We start from the raw sequence: 27,552 nt of genomic DNA, 5'->3' as shown, positions 1-27,552 counted from the left end.
AATATGATAGGTATCATAGCTGCTAGATCTTATGTTATCCTGATTGTGTTTCCACAATACTCAAATTGTTTCTTTCTGGCTGCTTGGAGTATTTTCTCCTTGATCTGGAACCTCTGGAATTTGGTAACAATGTTGCCTTCTTAGGGAGGGTGGGTGGGGAGAGAAGAGGGGAGAGAATTTGGACCTCAAAGTTTTAAAAGCAGATGCTCAAAGAAAAGTTTTTACATGGAACTAGAAAATAAGATATGTAGGCAACGGGGCATAAAAATCTATTTTGCCCTACAACAAAGTAAGGGAAAAGGGGATGGGGCGGGGTTGGCTGACAGAATGGAGGGCTGACTGGGGAATGGGACAATCAGAATATATGCCATTTTGGAGTGGGGGGGGAGGGTAGAAATGGGGAGAAAATTTGTAATTCAAACTCTTGTGTAAATCAATGTTGAAAACTAAAAATATTAAATAAAAAATAAAATAGGAGTACTCCATATAACAATGGAAAATAAAACCATGTATACATAGAGAAGGATATTGTTTCCATCAGTTTATCACAGGGTCATTAAGTTAAACAAAATTGAATCAGAGAAAAGCTTAAGTCCTGAAGGCCTTTTCTAGGAGTTGTTTAAGATTTTCCCAATTTCCCTAAGAAAAGGAAAAGCTCTCATGTTATATAACAAAGCAATTTGCTAAAAATTTCTAGGTGCATTTGATAAGTGACACCCTCACATACACAGAAAAAAATCCACAAGTCCTATATTTGAATAATTTTCTATAAAATTGCTTACTTAATATTACCTATATCAATGGCTTAAGTTGCAGCATTTTTCTTGCCTTGTTGACAGATTATAAAGTTTAATAGCAGAGCTAGCTAGCAAGCATCTTTTGATTCAGTGAATATTCCCTATAAAGGTATTCTTCCCCTTTTTTCAAAATCATTTTCAATTTCTCTTTCTCCTGTGACAGAGCACTTGTTGACAATATATTTCAAAATAATTTGACAGAAAGTTAAAACAAGAAGACTTTATTATTTACAAGGAGTTGAGATTAAAAAAATCAACTTATTTTAAAAATCAGTTAAAATAAATGCTTTAAAATCATCCACACTTTAATAGCATTCTTTGAGTTTAAAACAAAAATTGCCAGCCTGACATAGATCAAGATACCAGGAATTACAGGTTTCAGTTTGAGCCAAGAAACTGCTGGATAAAATTATTCATGGCTATCATGCCTCCACACTCATGAATGAGGTTTTAGCATAAGCGACAATTTGCATTTTGATGACTGTTGGCTATGACTGATGATAAATATAGATTATGGTGTCATCTCTCTCTAACCATATAACTGCTCTCACTATATTCATTGAAAGGCATACCATTACCTTCAGCCTCTCTGGGCAAAGTGATTCTCTTATAGAAATACATAGGGGGCAAACATGGTCTATACCATATTTAATATGTTAAGATATGAAATTTCATACCACTTTCTCAAGTCTGACAGCCTAAATTACTATTCCTTATTTTTATTCAAAACTTCAGCTATCATTATAGCTCACAATCCTCCCCTCACCCTCTGGCAAAGAAAATGAAGCAGAGTGAAGGAGAGAGAACCTAAAGAAATGAACCTGGAGGAACTCTATGTTTGTAAGATGATAAAGAAAGTTGCAGTAAAATTGAAATTGATAAAGGAACTTTAATTTTAGAGAAAAGTACTTTAAATTACCTGAAAATATAATAGGATTATTCAACTATCTGGATAAAGGAAGAAAAGATTTTTGGTCCTTCTGAAAAACTAGATGACTGACAATAAAGGAAAAGTAAGCAAACTATTTAGAGATAGATTTTTTAGAGATAGATTGGAACATTAATTGGAAATTCTATAAAAAGCAAAAACAAGGTCAATTTACAAAAGATAAGTTCAATGAACTTATGGATGCTAATGACAAAATAAGGAAGACTAAGCAATCAAATAAAATATAAATAGGAAATAATGCAATAGAGAAGAGGGGAAAACACAGTTGAAAAATTTCAGATGTAGTGAGTATTAAATAATTGCTCCTTTATCAGACAGAGAAGGGAAAACAGTAAAGGAACACATTACAAGGCTTTTTAACCACAGTCTTCACAAATCAATCAATAAAGACAGAATATCAGAAGACAAATGTAGCAACATATTATGTTTTGTGCCTAATATTTTTGCTTTATTTCAACTCAAAGGAATGCTATTTTATTGGCAGGGTATGTTTAAAAAGTCAGAACTGACTGACAGCCCTTCAGATTCAACATCTAAGAGCATTTTACAATAACAGTGTTCAATGTGGGGCCACTGAATATGGGATCGAATTTGTAGTCATTTCATTAAGCAGTTTTATTTTCTCATTCTATACATCAAACAGTAACTTCTACATTTCTGTTCTGAGAAAGTTTATTTAGAAATGTTCACACGTCATCCCAAAATGATCTTTTGTATTTCAAATTTATCAACAATATATATATATATATATATATATATATATATATATATATATGTGTGTGTGTGTGTGTGTGTGTCAAGTAAACAAATATGTAAAATCAAATACGATGTTTCTAATTAATTAGTGTATAATATGTACTACATTGTTACATAAGGGTTGTGTTACAACAATCTATGTGGGGGAGAAAGAAAAAAAAACTTCTTAGTATGAAATTTCTCAAATGTCTTAACTATCCAAAATTTACAAAGCATCAGGAGCTGATCTATGGATTTAGGAAACCTACTATTTAGGAAATTCAAAATGTTTTAGAGTCAAACCAAAATGATAGATTATATCAGTCATATAGTTCAAACCTTTCATTTTGTAGATGTCAAAATTAGAGGCCCTATGAAGGCCAGTGATTCTCTTGAGGTCCCACAGGTAGTAAGTGTGGATTTAATTGGGGTATAAACACACAATTTCTGATGCTAAATATAGTTCTTTTTTCCATTGTATTTATCATTTGTCTCTTTTCACTTTTATGGAAGGTAGAAGATACTAAATTTATAAACCAGAAACAATTATATCACTAATTTATTAACTGTACCTCCAGAATATAAAATCAAATACCCTTGTAAACATTTGAATCATGTTTACATACTTTCTCATTGATCACTGAAGAATAAGGTCTCTGAAATTCATTACATCTTTCTAGTAAGAGTCTAAAACAAGGGATTTCACTTTCATTGTTGTGAGGACTACTCCCTAAGGCATAGCAATTAATATGGCATAGTGGGAGGGCAACAGATTTGCAGTAAAATCAATTAAATTGTAATCCCAGGTGTGCGATTTGATACCTCTTTGAATTTTAGCAAGTTGTGTCTCCATTCTGCACTTTAAATTCCTAATCTATAAAATAGGGATCAAGGGGTTTATCTAGATGAACCTATAATCCCTCCCTCCTCTGTTTCAATGATCTAGCGATTGGGGGGGTCTGACAAAAAAAAACTACATCTTAGTGATTTACATCCCAGTTTCCTTTGAAATGCATGACTACAGTCTCAGTTTCTCATGATTAGGCAACATTTGCTTAACTAATAATTTGTCTTGACTAACTCCTCAGTCAGAACACATTGCAACTGAATCACCAAACTTTTCTCCATTTCCACTTTTAAAAATTTGCTGGGGGGGAGAGGAGGGGCAGACCCAAGATGGTCATGTGAAAACAGTGTCTTATAGGAGCTCTCTCACAATTTCTGTCAGATTCCTATAAAAAAGTAAATCTGAGCAGATTTGAGAGAGTTGGAAAACTCAAGCAATCTGAATGAGGCAAATTTCCAATCCAGGAGAGTCTGCAAGGTCAATCGGAAGAATCTATAGGCTGGTAGAGAGCTCGGGCATGTGGAGCTGCTCCAGATAGCACCGAAGTGGAAGAAGCTGTAGAAACCAATGTGCTAGACAGGCTGGAAGAAAGCTGGGCACCTGAAACCGGCAGAGATCCCTGGGCCTCCCAACATAGGACAGCAGTCTGCAGAAACCATGAGAGGTAGCAGCGCAATGACACTGGCCATGAGACATCAACTCCTGAGGCTTGCAGCCCAAAGGTATGAAATGTGAGACATAATGGCTGGTTAAATGGCTCTAATCCCTCCCTGCCCCACAACCAGATAATTCCTTGGGAATAAAGACTGGAATAGAGGAGACAGAAGTGGGGCTTGGGTGGCCGAGCAGTAGGAGTTTCTGAGTCCCAGAGGGGTAGAGACAGCAGGGGTCAACACCAGGAGCTCAGATGTACCCTTGCATGCCCAGAGGAAGTGGCAGACACCAAAACAAAATGGGCTCTTAGCACTCAGTTCGACCAAGTGCCCTTGAAGAGTTTAGTGTTTATTTCCTTGATTAGATTTGGCATTCCTTGGTGACCTCCTTGCCTCAGGGGAGGGCCTAGTTTACACATGAGTTTGAGTGACATGTTTGAGACATCAGAGACTTTTAGACCACGTGGGTTTAAGTTGCCTCTTTGGGACAATTCTAGGTCATGTGGGTGAATGGCTGTGACGATTCTAGGTCATGTGGGTGAGTCGCATGTGTGACTCACCCTTGACCCTTAAAAAAGATATAAAACCAGAGGTTGGCTTTCTCTTTTTCAGAGCTCTTACCCACAGCAGTGATGGCACACGTGACTCTGGGCCAGCCCTTGTTATGAGCTCCTGGGCTGAACGTAGATGTTGGCAACTATGAATTGTATTTGGTGTGTCTGTCGATGTTTGTAATTTGTTTGTATTTTGCTCTGAAGTTCAGTGTGCTGGCTTTTTCCCCTGAACTAAGAGAATGGTATTTGTATGTTGGATTAAAGTAAACTTGTCAACCCCTTAACATTGTTTTCCTTAGTAAAGCAGATGAAAAGTACCTGGGCTTTTGCAGCATGCTGGTAGAGTTCTGGTTGTTGGGCTTGTGTTGGTCTTTAACCCCTGCAACAGCTTCTAGCCAGATTGTTGAAACAAGGAGGTAAACAGAATTTTAGAAAAGGCAGATATGATAGATCTCTGGAGAAAACGGAATGGGGATCAAAAGTAATACTTTCTTCTCAGGAGTACATGGCACATATTCAAAAATTGACCATGTACTAGGGCATACAAACCTCACAATCCAGTGCAGAAAGGCAGAAGTAGTCAAGGCATACTTTTCAGATCATGATGTAATAAAAATTATTTGTAATAAAGAACTATGGAAAAATAAGCTAAAAATTAATTGGAAACTAAATAATCTAATTATAAAGAATGAGTGGGCCAAAGAAGACATCACAGAAACAATTAATAACTTCACTGAAGAGAATGACAATAAGGAGGGAATGTACCAAAACTTATGGTATGCAGCAAAAGCAGTTCTTAGGGGAAGTTGTATATCTCCAAATGCTTACATGAATAAAATAGAGAAAAAGGAGTTCAAAGAATTTGGCATGCAACTAAAAAAGCTAGAAAAAGAACAAATTGAAAATCCCAATTAAATACCAAATTAGAAATACTGAAAATCAAAGGAGAGATTAATAAAATTGAAACCAAGAAAACTATTGAAGTAATAAATAAAACAAAGAGCTGGTTTTATGAAAATAAAAACAATAACACTGATAAACTTTGGTCAATTTGATTAAAAAAAGAAAGAAGAAAATCAAATTACCAGTATCAAAAATGAAAAGGGTGAATGCACCTCTAATGAAGAGGAAATCAAAACAATAATTAGGAATTATTTTGGCCAACTGTATGCCCATAAACTTGACAACCTTAGGGATATGGATGAATATCTACAAAAACATACATATCCCAGGTTAACAGAAGAGGAAGTAAAATTTCTAAATAAACCCAACTCAGAAAAAGAAATTGAGTCAGCCATCAATGAACTCCCTAGGAAAAAATCTCCAGGGTCAGATGGTTTTACATGTGAATTTTATCAAACATTTAAAGAACAATTAATTCCTATACTTTGTAGACTATTTAGGAAAACAGGTGAAGAAGGAGTCCTACCAAATTCTTTTTATGACACAAATATGGTACTAATACCCAAACCAGGTAGAGTCAAAACAGAGAAAGGAAATTATAGACCAATTTCCCTAATGAATATTGACACAAAAATGTTAAATAAAATATTAGCAAAACCATTGCAGTAACTTATCACAAGAATAATACACAAATACCAGGCAGGGTTTATTCCAGGAATGCAAGGCTGGTTCAGTATTAGGAAATCTATTAGCATAATTGACCATATCAACAAAAAAACTAGCAGAAACCAAATGATCATCTCAATAGATGCAGAAAAAGCCTTTGACAAAATACAACACCCATTCCTATTAAAAACACTAGAAAGAATAGGAATAAATGGAGCCTTCTTTGAAATTATAAATAGAATCTACCTAAAACCATCAACAAGCATTATTTGTAATGTGGGTAAGCTAGATGCATTCGCAATAAGATCAGGGTGAAACAAGGATGTCCATTATCACCCTTACTATTCAATTTGGTACTAGAAACATTAGTTGTACCAATAGGAGAAGAAAAAGAAATTGAATGAATTAGAATAGGCAAAGAAGAAATTAAAATATCACTTTTTGTAGATGATATGATGATTTATTTCGAGAATCCTAGAGAATCAAGTAAAAAACTGCTTGAAATAAAAAAAAACTTTAGCAAAGTTGCAGAATATAAAATAAACCCACATAAATCCTCAGCATTCCTATACATTACTAACAAAGCCCAACAGCAAGAGATAGAAAAAGAAATTCCATTCAAATTTTCTGTAGACACTATAAAATATTTGGGAGTCTATCTGCCAAGGCAAACCCAGGGACTATATGAACATAATTATGAAACAATTTTCATGCAAATAAAGTCAGATCTAAATAAATGGAAAAATATCAGTTGCTCATGGTTAGGCTGAGCTAATATAATACAGATAACTATTTTACCTAAATTAATCTATCTATTCAGTGACATACCAATTGAACTACCAAAAATTTATTTTACAGAGCTAGATAAAATAATAACAAAATTCATCTGGAAGAACCAGAGGTCTAGAATATCTAGGGTATTAATGAAAAGAAATGCTAGGGAAGGTGCCCTAGCCATACCAGATATTAAACTGTACTATAAAGCAGCAATCATCAAAACTACCTGGCTAAGAAACAGAGTGGTGGATCAGTGGAATAGGACAGGTACACAAGATGGAGAAGTCAATAACTATAGCAATCTCCTCTCTGACAAACCCAAAGAATCCAGATTTTGTGCTAAGAATTCACTATTTCACAAAAACTGCTGGGAAAATTAGAAAATAGTAGTGCAGAAACAGGGTATAGACCAATATCTTACACCATATACCAAAATAAAGTCAAAATGAGTTCATGATTTAAGAATAAAGGCTGATACTATAAGCATTTTGGGAGAGCAAGGAATAGTTTACCTATTAGTTTTATGGAAAAGAAAAGAATTCATGACACAACAAGAGATAGAGAGCATTACAAAATGCAAAAGTGAGTTTTTGGTTGGCCCCAGCCTGGGGGTGTAGAAGTGGTGCAGCTCTGGGGCTACTTCCAGCTGCAGGTACTTCTGGCCCCAGGTCCACCAGGTGGGAGGAATTAAGTGGCAGATCAGGGCAGGAGTGCAGAGCCTGCTGGGATCTGAATTGTGTTTGGATTGGTGGTCCTTGGGGGAAGAGGAACACTGGTGTAGCACAGCTTGCTGTGCAGAGGTAACTCTGAAAACATCAACACAAGGCCCCTAAAGTTTGGGACAATGTACTCTCTACTCTACAAGCAGCTATACCTTCACAAAATGTTCAAGGGTCACATAGTTGGCTGGGAACATGGCCAGGCAGTGAAAACAGACCAAGATTCAGACTCACACTTTGGAATCTTTTTTGGTGACAAGGAAGACCAAAACACACAGCCAGAAGAAGTCAACAAGGTCAAAGAGCCTACATGAAAACCTCCGAGAAAAACATGAACTACACACAGGCCATGGAAGGGCTCGAAAAGGATTTGGAAAAGCAAGTTAGAGAATTAGAGGAAGAAATGGGAAGAGAAATGAGAGTGATGCAAGAAAATCATGAAAAACAAGTCAATGACTGACTAAAAGAGAAACAAAAAAATACTGAAGAAAATAACATCTTAAAAATAGACCAACTCAAAGGGCAAAAGAGCTCCAAAAAGCCAATGAGGAAAAGAATGCCTTGAAAGGCAGAATTAGCCAAATGGAAAAAGAGGTCCAAAAGACCACTGAAGAAAATACTACCTTAAAAATGAAATTGGAGCAAGTGGAAGCTAGTGACTTGATGAGAAATCAAGATATTATAAAACAGAACCAAAGGAATGAAAAAATGGAAGACAATGTCAAATATCTCATTGGAAAAACCACTGACCTAGAAAATAGATCCAGGAGAGATAATTTAAAAATTATTGGACTACCTGAAAGTCATGATCAAAAAAAGGGCCTAGATATCACCTTTCAAGAAATTATCAAGGAGAATTGCCCTGATATTCTACAGCTTGAGGGTAAAAGAGAAATTGAAAGAATCCACCGATTGCCTCCTCAAATAGATCCCTAAAAGAAAACACCTAGGAATATTGCCACCAAATTCCAGAGCTCCCAGGTCGAGGAGAATATGCTGCAAGCAGCCAGAAAGAAACAATTTGAGTACTGTAGAAATATAATCAGGATAACACAAGATCTAGCAGCTTTTACATTAAGTGATTTGAAGGTCTTGGAATATGATATTCCTGAGATCAAAGGAGCTAGGACTAAAACCAAGAATCACCTATCCAGCAAAACTGAGTATCATGCTCCAAGGCAAAATATGCATTTTTAATAAAATGGAGGACTTTCAAGCTTTCTCCATGAAAAGAACAAAGCTGAATAGAAAATTTGACTTTCAAATACAAGAATCAAGAGAAGCATGAAAAGGTAAACAAGAAAGAGAAATCATAAAGGACTTACTAAAATTGAACAGTTTAATTTGCATTCCTACAGGGAAAGACAATGTGTAAAATACATGAGACCTCAGTATTAGGGTAGCTGAAGGGAATATACATATATATTTACACAGAGGGCACAGGGTGAGTTGAATATGAAGTGATGATATCTAAAAAAATAAAATGAAATTAAGGGATGAGGGAGGAATATATTGAGAGAGGGAGAAAGGGAGAGATAGAATGGGGTAAATTATCTCACCCAAAAGTGGCAAGAAAAAGCAGTTCTGGAAGAAGGGAAGAGGGGGAAGGTGAGGTGGAATGCATGAATCTTGCTCTCATCGGATTTGACTTGAGGAGGGAATACCATATACACTCAATTGGGTGTCTTACCCCACATGAAAGTAGGGGGAAGGGGACAAAAAAGGGGGACATTAGAAGGGAGGGCAGATGGGGGGAAAAGTAATCAAAGCAAACACTTCTGATAGGGTTAGGGGAGAAAATTGAAAAAATGGGGACAGGATAGGAGACAGGAAAATATAGTCTTTCACAACCTGACTATTTATGGGAGTGTTTTGCATAATGATACATGTGTGGCCCATGTTGAATTGCTTGCCTTCTTAGGAAGAGTGGGTGTGGCAGGAGAAGGGGATAGAATTTGGAACTGAAAATTTTAAAATCAGATGCTCAAAAAAGGCTTTTTTTGCATGCAATGGGAAAATAAGATATATAGGCAATGGGGCATAGAAATTTATATTGCCCTACAAGAAAGTAGGGGGAAAAAGGATGGGGGGAGGGGAAGTGGGGTGATAGAAGGGAGGGCTGATTGGGGAACAGGGCAATCAGAATGTATGCCATCTTGGAGTAGGGGGAGGGTAGAAATGGGGAGAAAATTTGTAACTCAAAATCTTGTGGAAGTCAATGCTGAAAACTAAAAAATATCAAATAAATAAAAAGATCACCAAAAAAAATTCTACCTTAAGAGTACCTTCTCCAAGGATGTTCTCCAGTGTATAAGTTAAGGTACCAAAAGTGCCCTTGATAGACACACAAACATAGACAAGTTTTTAAACAATTCTCTTATTAGTGAAATTAAAGTGGTGTATAAAATAAGGACCTATACTCACCAAAGATGTTTGCTATTCTTTTGGAGAATGACTAATGCAGAGTCAAAGTAAAATAATTTCTTATCAGTGGTGAGATCCTAAGGTTCTTCCATTTGCACACGAATTTGTGTGAATTGCATTAAGCAGAGAATGTTACAGAACATCCTAAATGGGCATCCGTTATTATTCAAATGATGCAGAAAATATCTACCACACATACAGACATGTTCTACAAATTTTTGGTTATAGATTACTATTGTATGTTGTATATAAAATGGAAACATTTTCAGTCATTTTTCATAAAGGTTTTTTTAAATTAATTATTGACTGGAAACAATTGTTGTTAGATGTTTTTGTTTTCTTTTGAATTGTGAATTTTAATACATTATTGGTTCACCATTTTTTAAAATGGATGTTATCTTGTTGCTTCTCCACTATAATGAATAAAATCACTGTAAAACTCAAAAAGCCAAAGAGACTAGTAAGGTAATGAAAATGACAAGTCAGTGATATTTAGCCTGCAGAAGAAGAAAATTTGTTGACCACGAAATACTTTGAGAATTTTGTTACAGATAAGTATGGTGAAAAATATGTCAAATGGACATGAGACTTATTTAGGCAGCTGCATAATTAGATTGCAGTTTGGGATTATAACTTTAACCCCCAAACAAATATGACTAACTGTAAAAACCTCAGTTTCGTTGTTTCAAGTAATAATTTTAAATCTCAATATTTTGGATCCCCCCCTTAATTTTTGTAAGATGAATGTGGTTGTAGTGTATGCTGTGGTGCTTTTGTCCTAATCCATATTTCTCTGGAAGATCAAGTGTGAAAATTAAGGCTGCTATATCTCATTCAGAGTTTGTGTGTTTCTGTAAAGGGCTAGGACATTTTTTTCTAGTGCTATAATTCACAAGTCCATATAAGTATGCTCCTTGCCAAGATTATTAACTCATATAAATTAGTCAGATAGAATAAATCAGTTTTTAGAAAGCATACTTACTCAGAAATTATTGTAAAAACTGTTAGTATAGAACATTCCCACACTTCCCCCAGAAAAAAAAATATCTGTGACATACTCTCACACAAGAACAGACATAGAACAGGGAAAAGTAGGGTTATGGTTAACAGGTGTTAAACTTGTAGTTTATATCTCCCTGGAGTTCTTTTGCTAGAATTGTCCAAATATACCACCTTTGGGAATTAATAACTTCTCCTCTGGGTCCCTTGTAGACTCTTGAATCCTCATTGCATTATCAGACTATGTCTGGCATCTCATGCAGATATTGCTGCCAGATCCTCTCATCCTGGAGATATTTGTAGGACAGTGATGAAAAATTCCAAGCTTCTGGTGTCTGACAGTCCTTCATTGGCTAAGTATGTGTGGCACAAAGTGATTAGGATGAAGAATGATGCTGAGGCTAGGGTTTTTCTCCTCTTAAGTTATTTCTTCTTAGGAGCTTGGTTAGAAGGCTTCCACCATAAGTTATCAAACACTCAAAGCCACTATTCAAAATCAGATTTCTGATTTTATACACATTTTGTAAGATATGCCCAAATCTCTCAGTCTGAACTGACTTACTTTTACACCTAGGGACTTATCTCAGACTTACACAAACCAAGATCTTACCTCTGATTGATTTAACAGACATAAGTTCTCACCTAATAAAGGGATCAGAAAATAAAATCTTTCAACCTCAAAATAAATTTGTAAAGCAGACTTTTCAATTGCATAGGCTGACTCTTTCCACCCTCCTTACAAGAAAATGCCCCCTTTTTTGTTTGTTAGTGAATTCTTAATAGCAAACATAATTATTTATGTTCTGTACATCAAAAGGTATGAAGAAGATTGTCTTCTGTTACAGTAATATTGTAAAACAAGTAGATGTATGAAGTTCTAGATCCTCTTTATGGAGGGGGGGTGGTTGTAAAGTTGAGGGAAAAAAATGCAATCATGCAAAATTACTCTTGTATTTTCCCCATAAATTAGTGTCACTGAAGACATTGTTGAGCTCTAATTAGAGAATAATAAAGACTCCTTTGCATTGTCTCGAGAGAAAGCTCTTTTGAAGGTCAGAATTTTTCAAAAGAGCACTTCTCAGAGTCATTTGGAAAACCCATCATTTCTGTCAAAGTGTAGAATAGCTAACTACCTTAAAGAATGTATTAATAAAGTGTCTCCATAATACTTAGGATCATAGAGTTAGGGCTGCAAGGGACCTTGGAGGCTATAGAGTCTAACTCCCTCATTTTGTACATGAAAAAACAAGTGAAATTACTTGTCTAAAACCACATTTATGATATGTAACCCAGCTAGCTTTTGAACCAAGACATTTTATTTCCAAATCCAGAGCTCTTTCCACCACTTCTCTTTTGTGTGGAAGACATGTGCAACAAAGAGGCTAAATGACTTTCAAGTCCTCCCTAAACCTGCAATGCTCTAAGCTCTGTATGTTTCACACAATGTTTTGCAATCAGCCAAGTTTAAAATATATTCACCAGTTGAGCATCGATATGGGACGAAATTGTAAAATGTCTCTATCTGCCTATCTTTCAACGCTCCTCATTGATGTGATCCACTTTTTAACACCCACAGTCTTTTCTATTCTTTCCATATCCTTTGAATATTATTAGTAAAACAGAAAAGAAAACATTTACTATAAGATGGTTAGTTAGTATGTTATTCATATAACAGTTTAATATTTCATTAACACAAATTTAGTTCCAGGACTATGGCTGTTTGACTAACAACATGAAAAGTCCTTATTGACAAGTAGGGTGTCATTGATAAATATACTTAGAAAATAATTGTAAATAATACATATCTATCATCGTTTATTTATAAGTTTCAAAAAAAAGCAAATAGAGCACCTGAAATCCACTGAAATTTTAATTTATATTTATCACTTAATAATTTGCTTCAATGTGGGATAATCCAATAAAATCTATTATTAGTTAAATAACAATTATTTAATAATAATTATTTAATACCTCTGATTCAAAATTGATTTTTCCTCACTTAAATGCATTTTTTCTTCCAGGGAAAAGAAACATTATTTAACCTATACTACTGTTGAGTACAACATAATTTTTGTTGGCAATATCAGTCAAAGCAAGAAGGGTCAAGGTTCAAACACATTATAATGAGTGTATCTTCCAAGTGCTTTTCCTTGTGTATGTCTCATAGTCATCTGTCATTACTGTCAGGAGTGAAGACCAGCAAAGTAAAAGGAACACATCAAAGACAAAAGAAACAAAGAGATGAGAGGAAGAAAAGAAAGGCATCATGAACTACACTGTCCTTTTATGATGTGGAATTAGAGTAATACTCCTTCAGAATGAGTGGAGATTCAAATGCACTCTGTCATTACAAATCTTCAGATTTGAGAGAAGCACCAATGTGGAAACTAATATTAATCTATAAATGGGAGGAAATAAGTAATTTCAATCATCTAGCTGAGAATCATCTCCCCTTTTCTGAGCTCTTCAAGACACATTCAGGTGGTTTGCTTTACACCTATAACATCATAACCATAGGAACAACAACAAATCTTCCCAGCCTTCTTTGTAGCTATCTCAATTGAATCATCCCTCAGTTCTACTCCTGCCCATTTCCAAGTAAATCTGAGTCTCAGACAAGGGTTTATGTGTATCAAACCTCATAACAGGCCGTTGATCTGTGGGTGATTCTAATTATACAAAATCACATCCATAGGTCTTCATATCTGAACACACAGGAAGACTCAAAGAACTCCATAGCAGTACCCTGTTCTTTGAGCGCACCTTAAAGGCATAGTTGCTTATTAAGGACTGGGTCTGGAGTGAGGAACACCTGAGCTCAAGAACAGTAGCCTACTTGCTGCTCCTCACGTCAGACACCTCAACTTCTAACTTTGTATTAGTTATCATCCAAGCCTTCCCTCATTTTTTCTGCCTCCTAGGTTCCCTGTCTTCCTTCAAGATGTTGCTTAAATGCAACTTTCTGCAGAAGACTTTTCCTGGTTCCCTCAACTGCTGGTGTTTTCCCCTTTCAGGTGAGCTTCCACCTATTCAGTATATAACTTGTACATACCTACTTATTGTCTTCCCCAGTAAAAAAAAAAATGCCCCTTATCCCCAGAACTTTTCATAGTTCCTCTCTCATAGCAAGCACTTAAAATGATTCTTAACTGACTAACTGAAATTTACTAAGAACTACTGTTTTGACCTTTTAAGAAAGTGCAGTGTGGGCATATCCACAACATTTGGGGGTAATCTTTTTTGAGAAAAAGGCTCACCTCTTTTCAAGTCCATTAAACTGTTCAGGAAACTTCCTGGATGAACGTTATAAGAATAGCTTTTATAGAATCTGCAGAGAGGTCGGACAGTGAAAGGAACTTAATTCTTCCAGAGTAACCCGTTCACTTTGCCAGAGGAATTATTTCATCACATAAGGTTTAAACTTGTCTATCAGAGGCTTCTATATGTATTTTCTAATTCTGTTTTCTGGATCCAAATTGTGAAATCTAACACTTATTCTACAGTGCAATCCTTAAAAAATAAATTAATTAATCGCATCTATCTCCCCTGAATTTTATCTTCTTTAAATCAAATTTAATTTTTTTCAAGTGATTGTCATGTGTATGGTTTTCTAGCACTGCTGTTATACCCACTTTTTGCCATGTTCCAACTTGTCAATATCCTTCCTAAAATGTGGCTCCCAGGACTGGACATGTATAGATGTGGTCCGAATAAGGCAGATGACAGAAGAGTTACTTTACATCTTGACTTCCATATTATAGTTCTATTAATATATCTCAAGATCACAGTTTGTTCATTTATCTGTTTTCACTACAATGTCAAACTGTTGACTTCAATTTAGCCTTCAAAAGATTCCCAAATTTTCTTTCACTAGAATATGTAGGTTCAACATGAATTTTTCAAAAATAAGAAACTATATCATTCATAAAACACCTGTAAAACCACACCATATACTCACTAACATCGAATCTGAATGGCTTTCTGACTCTTTTTTTCAAGAATTAAGAATGAACAGTACAGTTGCAGATGCAGAAGAATGACTCATTCTCATGATCAAAAAAAAAAAAAGAGAGACTCATATTTTTACTTGAAAAATAAAAACCAGTGGACTTCCAGGAGCCAAGATGGTAGAGTAAGTAGTAAATTGCGGTAGCTTTCTCATATTTGTCTCCAAAAAGCCATAAAATAGTGCCCGAGAACAAATCCTGAAACAGTGGAAGCCATGTGGAAGAATGAGGAGAAGCAATCTTTTAGCCTGGGAGAGTTGTAGTACTGGCAACAAAGATGTGTCTCACTTGGCTCAAAGGGGGTTGCATTCCAGGACTGAAAGTATACCAGCAAGCCTGCAGCAACCCCTACCACAACAAACCAATGGGACATCCTGATTCTCATTGTGGTGGAGCAGGCAAACACCAGCACTAGGACCCCAATGAGCGGCAGCAAACCCAGGAGAACCAGTGGACTACAGCTCTGAGAATGACTATGTGCTTCTGCATAGCTCTGGGGAAATGGGACCCTCCAGCACAGGACCTCCAAGTGCTTCAGCACCTCTGAGGCCAAAAAGACATTCCCCAAAAACCAGACTACTATGTGCTTCAGCAAAGCCCTGGGAAAACAGGCACCCTCAGCTGGCCAGACCTCCATGGACTACTGTGTAAACCAAGGAAAATGCAGAACATCCTCCCTCTCCTGGACTCTGGCACATACCAGATACCACCACTAGGACCCCAGCTTAGCACTGGGTAAGCTGCCAGACTCCTACAGCCTCCAGCAGTGTCAGCCACCCCCACCCCCTACAACACAGGACCAGACATGAGAGTCTCCTGTGGGCCTCAGGGAAACATCAGCAAAGCAGCAGGTGAACAGCTAGGGCCTTAAGCCACTGGCACAATAAGGGTGAGACAGAACCCCATCTGCCCTGACAGCAGAAATCAAATTTAAAAGACAGGACAAATCCCACCCACCCCACCTCCAAAAAATGAGCAAACAACAACAACAAAAATTAATGATCTGACCATAAAAAGTTATTATGGTGACAGGGAAGAATTAAGACAAAAATTCAGAAGAGGACAGCAATGTCAAAACACCTATGGGCAAAACCTCAAAGGAAAATGGGAAGTGGTCTCAAATCTAGAAAAAAACTAAGGAAGAGTTCAAAAAGGAGCTTAAAAATCAGATAAAAGAGGTAGAAAACATTGGGAAAATGAGAGTAATGCAAGAGAATAATGGAGGACTCAAGAGCTTGTAAAACTACTTAAAAAGGTAGACTTGGCCAAATGAAAAGGAGATACAAAAATCCACTGAAAAAAACAACTCTTTAAAGTGTACAATTGGCAAAATGGAAAAGAGAGTAAAAAAGTTAATTGAGGAAAATAACACCTCAAAAGTTGGAATTCAGCAAATGGAATCTAATGACCCTATTAGATATCAAGAATCAATTAAACAAAATATAAAGAATGCAAAAAATATGGATGAAAATGTAAAATATCTCATAGGAAAACAACTGACCTGGAAAATAGAACCAAGAGAGACAATATCAGAATCATTGGAATAACTGAAAACCATAATCAAAAGGAGGATCTGGATAGCATCTTTCAAGAAATTATCAAGGAAAATTGTCCTGATGTCCTGGAACCAGAGTGCAAAATAGGCATTGAAAGAATCCACTGATCACCTAAGCAAAGAGATCCCAAAGGAATATTAAAGCCCAAATCTGAACTATCAGGTCAAGGAAAAAATACTACTACTGGCCAGAAAGAAACACTTCAGATATCAAGGAATCACAGTCAGGAATTGGCAGCTGAAACACTAAAGGACAGGCATTCATGGAGCATAATATTCTGGAAAGCAAAGGAGCTAGGACTACAACCAAGAATTACTTACCCAATAAAATTAAGCATAACACATCAAGGGGGAAAAGGTCATTCTACAAAATATAGGGATTTCAAGTTTTCATAAGAAGACCAGATTTAAATAAAAATATGACCTCCAATATTAAGACCCAAAGAGAAACATAAACATGTAAAAAAGGAAAGGAAAACATAAGGGATTCAATAGAGCTAAGTGATCTACATCTCTATACAAGAAGAGGATACTTGTAATTCTTAAAAATTATATCACTAATAATTGTATAGGTAGAAGGAATATTCACAGACAGAGGTTACAGGTATAAGGTGAATTTGAGGGAATGGCATAAAAAATTAAGAGATGAGAAAGAGGAGTGCAATGAGTGCAGAAGGAAGGGATGGGAAGAATGGGGCAAATTCTTTCACTTGAAAAGATGCTAAAAACATATTACAGTGGAGGAGAAAAAGGGAGGGTGGATGAGCAGCATCACTTCAGCCTTATTCTCAGCAGCATTGGCTCAAAGAGGGAATCATATACACAATCAGTTGAATATAGAAACATATCTTACCCAACAGGGAAGTAGGAGGGGAGGAGATCAACTAAGGAAGGGTGGGCAGGAAGTGACAGAAGGGAAGGGAGGTAAGGGAGGTGGAAGACAGAAGGAAAACACTGGTGAGGAGGAATAGGGTGAAAGGAGAGAGAAAATTTTAAACAGGGGAGAAAACAGAATGGAGGGAAATAAACTCATAACTGTTAATGTGAATGGGATGTACTCTCTCATAAAATGGAAGCATATAGCCATTGATAAAACGCCAGAATCATACAATATGTTGTTTACAAGAAACACATTAGAAGTGGTGACACACACAGAGACACACAATGTGTGCGTGTATAGATATACAGATATGTGTGTTTGTGTGTGTTACATACATACATATACATATATATATTCATGTTCTTGCTTAAATATTTTGTGCATAGTGCAATTTAAAAGAGGTGTTACATTTCACCTTAGAAGAAGCTAAACTTCAAAGTGAGAGAAATATGAATCATCTTTTCTCTATCATATGAAATTTAAATAACATTTAAAGACAACACTAAAATTCATGGATGACAGGTTCTACACAACAGCAAAACTAACTTTAAAAAGTTATGACAATCATAAGAGACCTTTAAAATAGACTACCACAAACTTAATATAAATACTGTAACTTTACCTTTACCTCAGTTTACTGTACACCAGCTTCACTTGGGTGATAAATACTCTTTGCCTGAATTTATGTTCCCATCTACTGATCTCTCTTTTCAGTACTCTAGATCTATTTGGATATATGATGAATATAATTTCTCAAGGACCACCCCACAAATTTAAAATTAATGGTAAGAAAATAATGTAAATAAACAGAATGTAATTGTGTCCACAGTGTGCATGGGTGTGTGTGGGTGTGGAAAGGCAGGGGGGAGAGGAAAAAGATATAAGAACAAAGTGGACGTTGAAAAATACTATTGTGTAGGAACTGCAATTTACCTTGCAGCCCATCTATGCCACCTGATAAGCCTTCTTACCCTTTTTGGTAGGCATAGGCTACCTAGATGAAGAATGTACCAAATCATGAACTACAAAAGGGCTGAGACACAGGCCAGGCAGAAGAACCAAACAAATTGACCCTTTATATTCTCTGGCAGGTGCAGCTTCTGTTGAAATAGTTCAATCCCAGCAACATAACAATTTATTGAGCCCAGTATAAACAGAGCTCTAAGGAAGTAACCATCTCAGGCAACAATAGTTGGAAAGAGATTTCAGCAGGTTCCAATACAAAGTCCAGTTGAAGCACTTAAGTACTTCAAACCTAAAAAGAATTGACAATGGCAAAGAAAGGTCCAGAGTAGATCAAATTTAAGATCGTGGTTTTCAGGACATATATATTTCTCCATGAACTACTCTGATAGTGTAAAAGTGAAACATTATGTAAACAAATCAGATAATTCTGTCTTTTCTGGTGTGCTATACAAAGTTTTGCTTTTGTTGGGCACAATTGACACACTTTCTTCACAATCCCACTCTGCCATTATGTCAGAAAAGTAAGTCATTATAAGTCTTGTAATCACAGTCACTGCCTGGTTTTGTTTAAATCACTCAAATTTTCTAGTGCGGGACTTCAGTATTTATACCAGAAATCAATGCCAACTGATGTTGCCATATGATGGTAGAAATGAGGCTGAACATGCAAGCCGTTACCAATCCTGTAGCAAAATGGTTATCCATTCTAACATTTAGATTGTTCCTATATTCTCTTAGGCTACTACCATGAGCCCACCCTTCCTGATGCCCATCCACAGTGGCCCTACCTCCCACCAACATATCTTTCCCTTTAGGAACTGAAATTGTTATAACATAATATATACTTACTAATTACTATAATATCATAATATAATGGGATAATAAGTCCAGAATAAGTACATAAGTAGAGCATAAAATAAAGAGTTATGAAACTATATGAAGGAGAGATCAATATTGGCTTGGGAGGCTCAGAGAAGGCAATATGGTATAGTGTCTATATCAAATTAAGGAGTTTAGACTTTATTTGGCATGCATTAGTAGAGTGCCACTCAGTGTTTTTTGAGAAGGTAATCAACATTTGCCATCTTTGCTTCAGGCAAATTGATCTGGCAGCCCTGTGTAGGATGAAATAGAGATAAAATGGAGAAGGGGAGAGAGTTGAGGCAGAGGCCAGTTAAGAGGCTAATCAGTTCAAGTGAGAGATAAGGATGCCTGGAACTAATAGGAGTCCACAGCATTTCTTATATCAGTCCACTTCTCTCTATTCATAGGAATCCACAGCATTTTTTACATAAGTCCACTTCTCTCTATTAATACAACTTTTACACTGGTTCACTTCTGGGCTTAAGTAATTAACTTGATTAATCAATTGAACTGAACTACAGTTCAGTCTGCTTGTATCCATCTAGGTGGCATAGCAGATAGAGCACTGGGTCTGGAATAAGGAAGACAAGTTTGAATCTAGCCTCAAACACTTGTAGCTTGACCATGGCCAAGTTGCTTAACTTTTGTTTGCCTTAGTTTCCTCAACTCTAAAAATGATACTGTCAATAAATTTCTTGCTGAGGCACTAATCTAAACTATTAAGTTCTCATTTCACATGAATTCCAAACCCCTCAAGACTCTTCACAGAAAACTCATTGTCATCATCATCACCATCACCATCATCACCATCACCATCACCATCACCATCACCATCACCATCACCATCATCACCATCACCATCACCATCACCATCATCACCATCATCATCACCATCATCACCATCATCATCATCATCGTGACATCTCTCCTTTCTGTAATATATTCTATGCACAACTGCTGAAGTGAGATTCTGAGAACACATCTGACAATGTCACTTCCCTTTTCAGAAAGCCGCAGTGGCTCCTGTATGATGACATAGGGAAATATTAATGTGAGCAAAATTTCAGTAAAACAATCAATAGAAACAAATATATGATGAGGTAGTAAAGAGGAAGCAGCCAACACAAATGAATTCTAGGTTTTGAGTTTCCTACTGTGGTAGAATGGAATTGCCATTAGCAGAAATAGTGGTCAGTAAAAAAAGGGTTTTTTAATAAGATAAAGGTAGACATTTGAACAGCACCACAAGTTTTGCAAGGCACTTACTTTTGTTCACTTACGCGCATTATGCCAACTGTACTCACAACAGCCACTTGAGGAGTATATTAAATGGATCCATGCAAACTAATGTGATCCACTCCAGCCTGTACTATAACAAGACAAAGGAGCAGCTAGGTCACAAAGTGGATAGAGTGCCAGGTGTGAAATCAGGAAGACCTGAGTTCACATCTGGCTGCAGACACCTATTAGCCACATAACCCGAGGAAAGTTGCTTAACTGTTTGCCTCAGTTCCTCATCTTTAAAGCCATCTGGAGAAAGTGGCAAATCACGCTATCATCTTTGCCAAGAAAACATCAAATGATGGCATATTTGGACACAATTGAAATTATTGAGCAGCAACAACATCACAAGGCCATCAATTTGCGCTTCCCTAAATGACTCTTTTCAAGATTTGTGCAGTTAATAAAAAAACAAGCATTTATTAAGTCTTTATTATATGCCAGGCTGTGTTCTAAGTACCAAGAGTACAAAGAAAAATAAAAATAACCCTTGTCCTCAAGAAGCTCACATTCTGGAGAGAATGACAAAATGAGACAAGATAAATAGATAAACTTTTCTCCCCAAGGTTTGAAATCCCCCTTCAATACACACATGCCTATCAACACAGGACCTCATATCAAGTTTACTGTAAGAAAATGGAGATTATTCATTTTGAATTCTCTTTTCTCCCCCACTCTGTATCTCAAAACATCATACCCCAGTCCCTCATCCTTTCTAATCTTGCCCAAAGCCAATACTTTTCCTTGTACCTTTGAGCCTCTATCTTTTAGTAGTTGTTCAGTTATTCTCAGTCAGGTCCATCCCTTTGTGACCCTATTTGGGTTTTCTTGGCCAAAGTTATTGAAATAATTTGTCCTTTACTTCTTTAACTCATTATACAGTTGAAGAAAGTGGGGCAAAAGCATTGAGTGACTTGGCCAGGATCACATCGTTAATGAGTGTTTGAGGCCAGATTTGAATTCAGGAAGATGAGTCTTCCTAATTCCAGGCCTGACATTCCACCACTTGACCACCTAGCTGTCCATCCTTTGGATCATTGCCCAGATAACCACTTCTACTCACTCATTTGTTCTCACTCCTTCTTTTAATCTATTCCTTTCTGCTGGCAAGCAGGTAACCTCACTCAAAAGAAAAACAAAGCAAAATAAATACTCTTTTACTCACTAAGGCTTGCCCTAAAGTTATCTTCCTGAATCTCTTCCTCCCTTCTCAGCTAAACTCATAAAAATCTGTCTACGTGCATTGACTCCACTTTCTTTCCTCTGTCTCAGTTTTCAATGCTATGCCACCTGGCTTCTAACATAATATATCCACAGAAATTACACTCTAGTAAATTACCAATGATCTCTTAATTGCTAAATCTAACGGCCTTCTCTCAGTCCTTAACCTTCTTGAATTATCTCAGCATTTATTACAGTAAGAATACCCCTCCACCTGGATAGTTTCTTATTACAAGTTTTTCCCTCACTGTTCTCCCTAGATTCAACCTCCTGAATGTATAATGACTCCTCAGTATCCTTTGCTGAATCATAATCCATGATATATTCCTTAACTCGAGATGTGGTCCCAAGCATTTTCCTTGTCTCCTTTCTTCTTATTGTATTCTCTCTTGGTAACTTCATTAGCTCCAACTGATTCAATTGCTATTTCTAAGCAGATTGCTTCCAGATCTATAAAGTTAGTCTTAACTTCACTTCTTAAAAGAGGAGGGAGCATTCATCAAGTGCTACCATAAGCTAGGTACTTGTATCAGTAAGGCAATAATAACAATATAGATGATAATTGTCAAAATGCCCATGTGGTTCTGTATCGCAAAGTATACAAGATACAAGGTAGAAGAAGTAAACCATTTATTCAGACACCAGAGAACCATATCACAGCAGTGAAGCATTCAATACATAATATCACAAAATGGAGCCTCGCCATCCCAAAACCTCTCAAACCCCTTTCTGGGGTCTTCCCAAAAACAAACTCACAGTACAGTTGTCACAGTATGTTTAGCTATCAGAGGCTCATTTTCTTTACTTCAGCTCTCACTATTATGAAGGCCTTTCACAGCCATAACAGCTCTCCCTTTCTCTCTCTCTCTCTCTCTCTCTCTCTCTCTCTCTCTCTCTCTCTCTCTCTCTCTGTCTCTTTCTGTCTGTCTCTCTCTTTCTCTGTCTCTGTCTGTCTGTCTCTCTCTATCTAGCTATCTATCTCTCCCTCTCTCTATCTCTCTGTCTCTCTCAACCTTTCCTGTTACATAACTTCCTTTTCCTCTCAGTAAGCTCCTCCCACCACATGTGACTTAGGCTTCTTGTGACATAAGCACATCATACAGCCTATTAAATGGTGGGAAAGATCTTCAAATCTAAATTACTATTAGAGTACTGTGTTAAATCCTTTACAAGCATTGTCTCATTTGATTACTAATGGCCTATTGGACATTTCAAACAAAATTTCCATGGCATCCTAAACTTAGCATGTTGAAAAATCATTACTTTTTCCTCAAATCCATTTCTTTTCCTGACTTCCTTGTATCTCTTGATACCACAATTTTTCTAGTCATTCAAATTCTCAATCTCAGAGTCATCATTGGCTCCTCAATCTCTCTCACCCCAAGATCCAATTAGTTGCCAAATTTAATCAATACACCTCTACAACTCAAATCAATGTATTTCTGTGCACAAATACACCTGCCAACCTGTTTCCATGCCTCAACACACTTAGCATTAAATATTGCAAAGCACACATAGTTGTTCCACTTGCTCCCAGTATCTCCCTACTACAGTCCATTCTCCACACAGCTGTGAAAGTAATATTCTGAGAGAACAGCAAACTCCAGTGGCTCCCTATCTCACCAAGAATCAAATATAAACTCTTCTGTGTGACAGTCATAAGCCTACATAACCTTACTTCACCATCTATCTTTGTGAGCTTATTAAACATTATTACCTTCCAGAAACTCTGGTTCAACCAAACTAGCTTTTTTTTGCTGTCACTGAGACACAAAGCTCCATCTGTTGTCTCCATGATTTTGCAGAGCCTGCTTCTTATATCTAGAATTGAATCTTTCCCTTTTCAGCTCTTCTACTTAATTTCTTTTAAAATTCAACTCAAGTAGCATATTTTCTATGAGATTTGTCCAAATCTCCCTAACTTTCAGTGCTTTTCTACATCCCCCAAATTGCCTGTATTTACTTTGTATTTATAATTTTATGTATTTATGTTGTATATATTGTGTTATAAACTTTCCAAAGGTAGTGACTAATTTATTATTTTTTTTAATATCCCCAGTACTCAGTAAAATTCCTAGAACTGAGTAGATACTTAATAAATGTCTGTCATTATTACTGTTCCTCTCAATCTCCCTTTGGTTTAGAATACACTATGCTTACTTCAAAGATGAGCACACTGAGCCTCAGTGAGGTAAAGTGATTTGCCCATTATCACACGCTAAGTATCAAAGGTATAATTTAAACAGAGTTTTCTGACATTGCTAAACATTCCATTATGCCACTGCAATTCAATTAAACCATTTTTACGATAATTCGTTTAAGATGCTGAGGACAACCAAAAGGAATAAATATAGTATGGAGTTGTAAACATTGAACTGATGTTCAGGAATAATAACATGGGCTTTATAGTTTGGGGAGTCATCTTAAATAAGTTGATAATTAAATCAAATTCATATGATTAGATGTAATCAAATAGTATGGCAGAGAAGTAAAAATAATTGAAAAAAAGTTATAAAAGTCAAAACATTAGAAGAACTATGGTTTTAGGAGATAGGAGGAGAATGGCAAAACAAGTTGTAGCACACGATTATGATAGACTACTTGGATTCTGTATGTAATGATGAAGGGTATGATTTTAGAAAACAAATTGAGAAAAAAAATTATATGAGCTGATCAAAAGAGAATTGAGCCTAACAGGAGAACAAAGCACAGAATAATAGCAATATTATAATAATAATCGACTGTGCAAACTTAGCAATTCTGATCAATACAATGATCCATGATAATTCCAAAGCACTCATCATGAAAAGTGCTATCCACCTCTAGATACAGAAGTGATGAATCTAAAAGCAGATTAAAACATATTTTTCCCTTTCTTTTTCTTGCTCTTTTTTTTTACAACATGGTTAATGTGGAAATGTCTTATATTACTCCATATGTATAATGTGTGTCATACATCTTGTCTTCTAACCAAGCAGGAGATTAGATATGAGAAAGGACAGAATTTGGAAGTCAAAGTATAAAGTAAAAAAATGAGACCCTGACAACTCTTTTCTTTTTATTCCTCTTCCCCATCCCACTCCCCAATAGGAATAAACAGTTCCAAGTACAAAACACCCCTCAGATTTGAATCTTAGGCATCCTGACTTATGTCATCCATGTTGGACTGCACCATCTTGTCTACAACCATGGCTCCCTCAAAGTCCTGGATTCTGTGGGAATTACCTCCAGCACTGGCAAGGAGGAAAAATACCATAGAAAAGAAATAAATACCCAGAAGCCAGTTTCTCAGAGGAACTATTTGAGGAACTATGAGAGGATAGGAAAGAACATTAGAAAAAAAGTGAACGAATGGCTTAGTTTCATCAAGTTTAAAGATCAAGGAAGCTAATCAAAAGAGAATACCCATGCACATTATAGGGAATGGCTTAGTTTCATCAAGTTTAAAGATCAAGGAAGCTAATCAAAAGAGAATACCCATGCACATTTTAGACCAACTGGATATGCTCAGATGAGCGCCAGTTCTATTTTAATAATTACAATAATCTAATAAGCCTAAATCTATGTTATATAGTCTGTATGTTTTATAAACACAATAAAAAAGTAAAGTGGAATGAAAACTCTTCTGCATTTTCTTCTATCAAGTAAATACATTTTATCATCTGAAACAGTGATCCTTATAGCCATAATATAGCTATAATATAATTATATTGCTATTTAGAGAAAAGAATTTGTTTTTCCTGTTCTTAATCATAATGTAAGAAACTGGTGAATTATTAATTGATTTGCCTGAGAAATTTGGAATTTTAATGAGAAGCCCTCTGTGATGTGTTATCACACAATTCATCAAGTGAATGTTACCTAAAGCAGTGGGTATAGAATTAAAATCTCAGTTATTTTTCTATCAGCAGAGTCCTCTGAGGAACTATTCCCACTACAACTTAAAATTATTCCTCCTACTACAATGCTGCATTTTATTTCCCTCAATTTATTCATCATATAGTTATAGAGAGAGAATCTAGATTCTAAAGGTAATATTTTACTTCCTACATTAGTCCTAAATGTTGTTATTATCTGATTCAAAGGGGAAAATCAAGCCAACTCCACATTTTGCTATGATTTCTTGAAGTAAGAAAAGAATTGAACAAATATTCTAATATTAATATTAGATATTCTAAGATATTTTATTTTTAAATGTTCTCAATTTCATTATTTACACATAGTGTCTATTCTCAAAATCATAAGTAACATTAAAATCACCCTGCCCACTTCTAAAATTTTAAATGCAGTATTGCCTCTGATCTACTTCTCAAACTTTTGTTCTCACTCACAGCTATAGCTACCTTGGGTTCTAGAGGAATAACTGTGGGTCTACATCCATAACACAATGTAATTAATGACCCTACATCTGTTTACTTCTTATTAACAGTCACCCATTAGATAGAATTAGCTCTTAGCAAAATAATTTATAGGCAGTTAAAAATCTTTTCTCTCTTTTAAGAGACTTGGTTTATTTCCCTTTGTATATGACATATTTGATAGACAAGTTGCTTACCTGGGTTCTCAGTGTCTGCTCTTCTCTATAGTGGTTCTCTTCTGTGCTGCTAGTCTTTATGCTCTTTTAAGTTGCTTCTTCTCTTGAATAACTTTTTCTGCAATTGTTCATCTAGAGTGTGTGCCACTTCTGCCTGCTGAATTCAGTGTCCCCTACTAGTCCAGTAGCTTTCTTTGAAAACAAATAGCTAATATGTATATAGTAAGATAAATCGGTATCCACAACCAACAACCATTTCCTCTTCCTTGGCATTTCATAGTTTATAATGACTATAACTCTTGAACCATATTGCTTAAATTGCTTGACTAATTGTGCTGTTGCTTCCTGACTCAATAAGAAATATATGAGAGATATCTCTATCTCTTGGTTTCTAGGCAATGGTCCCCTACACCAAATTACTTTTTTTTCATAATTATTAACAACCAAGGGACTTATTTAAATTTAGTGTTTAGGTACATAATAACAAAAACATTAATTATTTTAAATGTGTAGCCTACTTTTTAAAATTACTATAGTACTACTACTACTACTACTACTACTACCACCACCACCACAACCACCACCACCACCACCACCACCATTATTGACAAAGCTCAGTAAATAGAACTTTACAAAAAATACTAGCAGGTCTAGAGAAATTTCCCAAAGCAGCATTCTCCATTTTAAGAGTGGTTCTATAAAGGAAGTAAAGAAGGAAGGAAGGAAGGAAGGAAGGAAGGAAGGAAGGAAGGAAGGAAGGAAGGAAGGAAGGAAGAAAGGAAGGAAGAAAGGAAGGAAGGAAGGAAGGAAGGAAGGAAGGAAGGAAGGAAGGCAGGAAGGAAGGAAAGGAACATGTGTTAAGTGCCTGCTATAAGGCAGGCATGTTGTTGAACACTTTTTACATTTTATCTTGTTTAGTCCTCATAATAATCCTAAGAAGTAGATAATATTATTACCCCCACTTTATAGATGAGGAAACCAAGGCAAATAGGTGCTCACTTGTCAAAGATTACCCCACTGTTAAGTGTCTTAAGTTCAAATTTAAACTGAGACTTCCTGACTATAAGGGTTCTGTGTACTTCCATTTAGGAATTGTGCAGAATCTACCTCTTATTGACAGGGTTATCTTTCCCCACCTTTGAATTTTTGGAAAGAAGGACAAATGGAAAAGTAGAATCCTGAGGGGTATCAGGGGCTACAAAAATGAAGAGAGGGATATTG

At 36.1% G+C, this 27,552-nt stretch overlaps 1 pseudogene; it reads right to left on the bottom strand.

The window, feature by feature from the left end:
* Window positions 1-3,806: 3,806 nt before the first annotated feature.
* LOC118847358 overlaps window positions 3,807-27,552 on the bottom strand; it is a 42,006-nt pseudogene continuing 18,260 nt past the window's right edge.

Source organism: Trichosurus vulpecula, chromosome 4, assembly GCF_011100635.1.
Source record: "Trichosurus vulpecula isolate mTriVul1 chromosome 4, mTriVul1.pri, whole genome shotgun sequence".
Lineage (NCBI taxonomy): Eukaryota > Metazoa > Chordata > Mammalia > Diprotodontia > Phalangeridae > Trichosurus > Trichosurus vulpecula.
The sequence above is the reverse complement of the archived record's forward strand: the minus strand, read 5'-3'. Positions and strand labels throughout refer to the sequence as shown.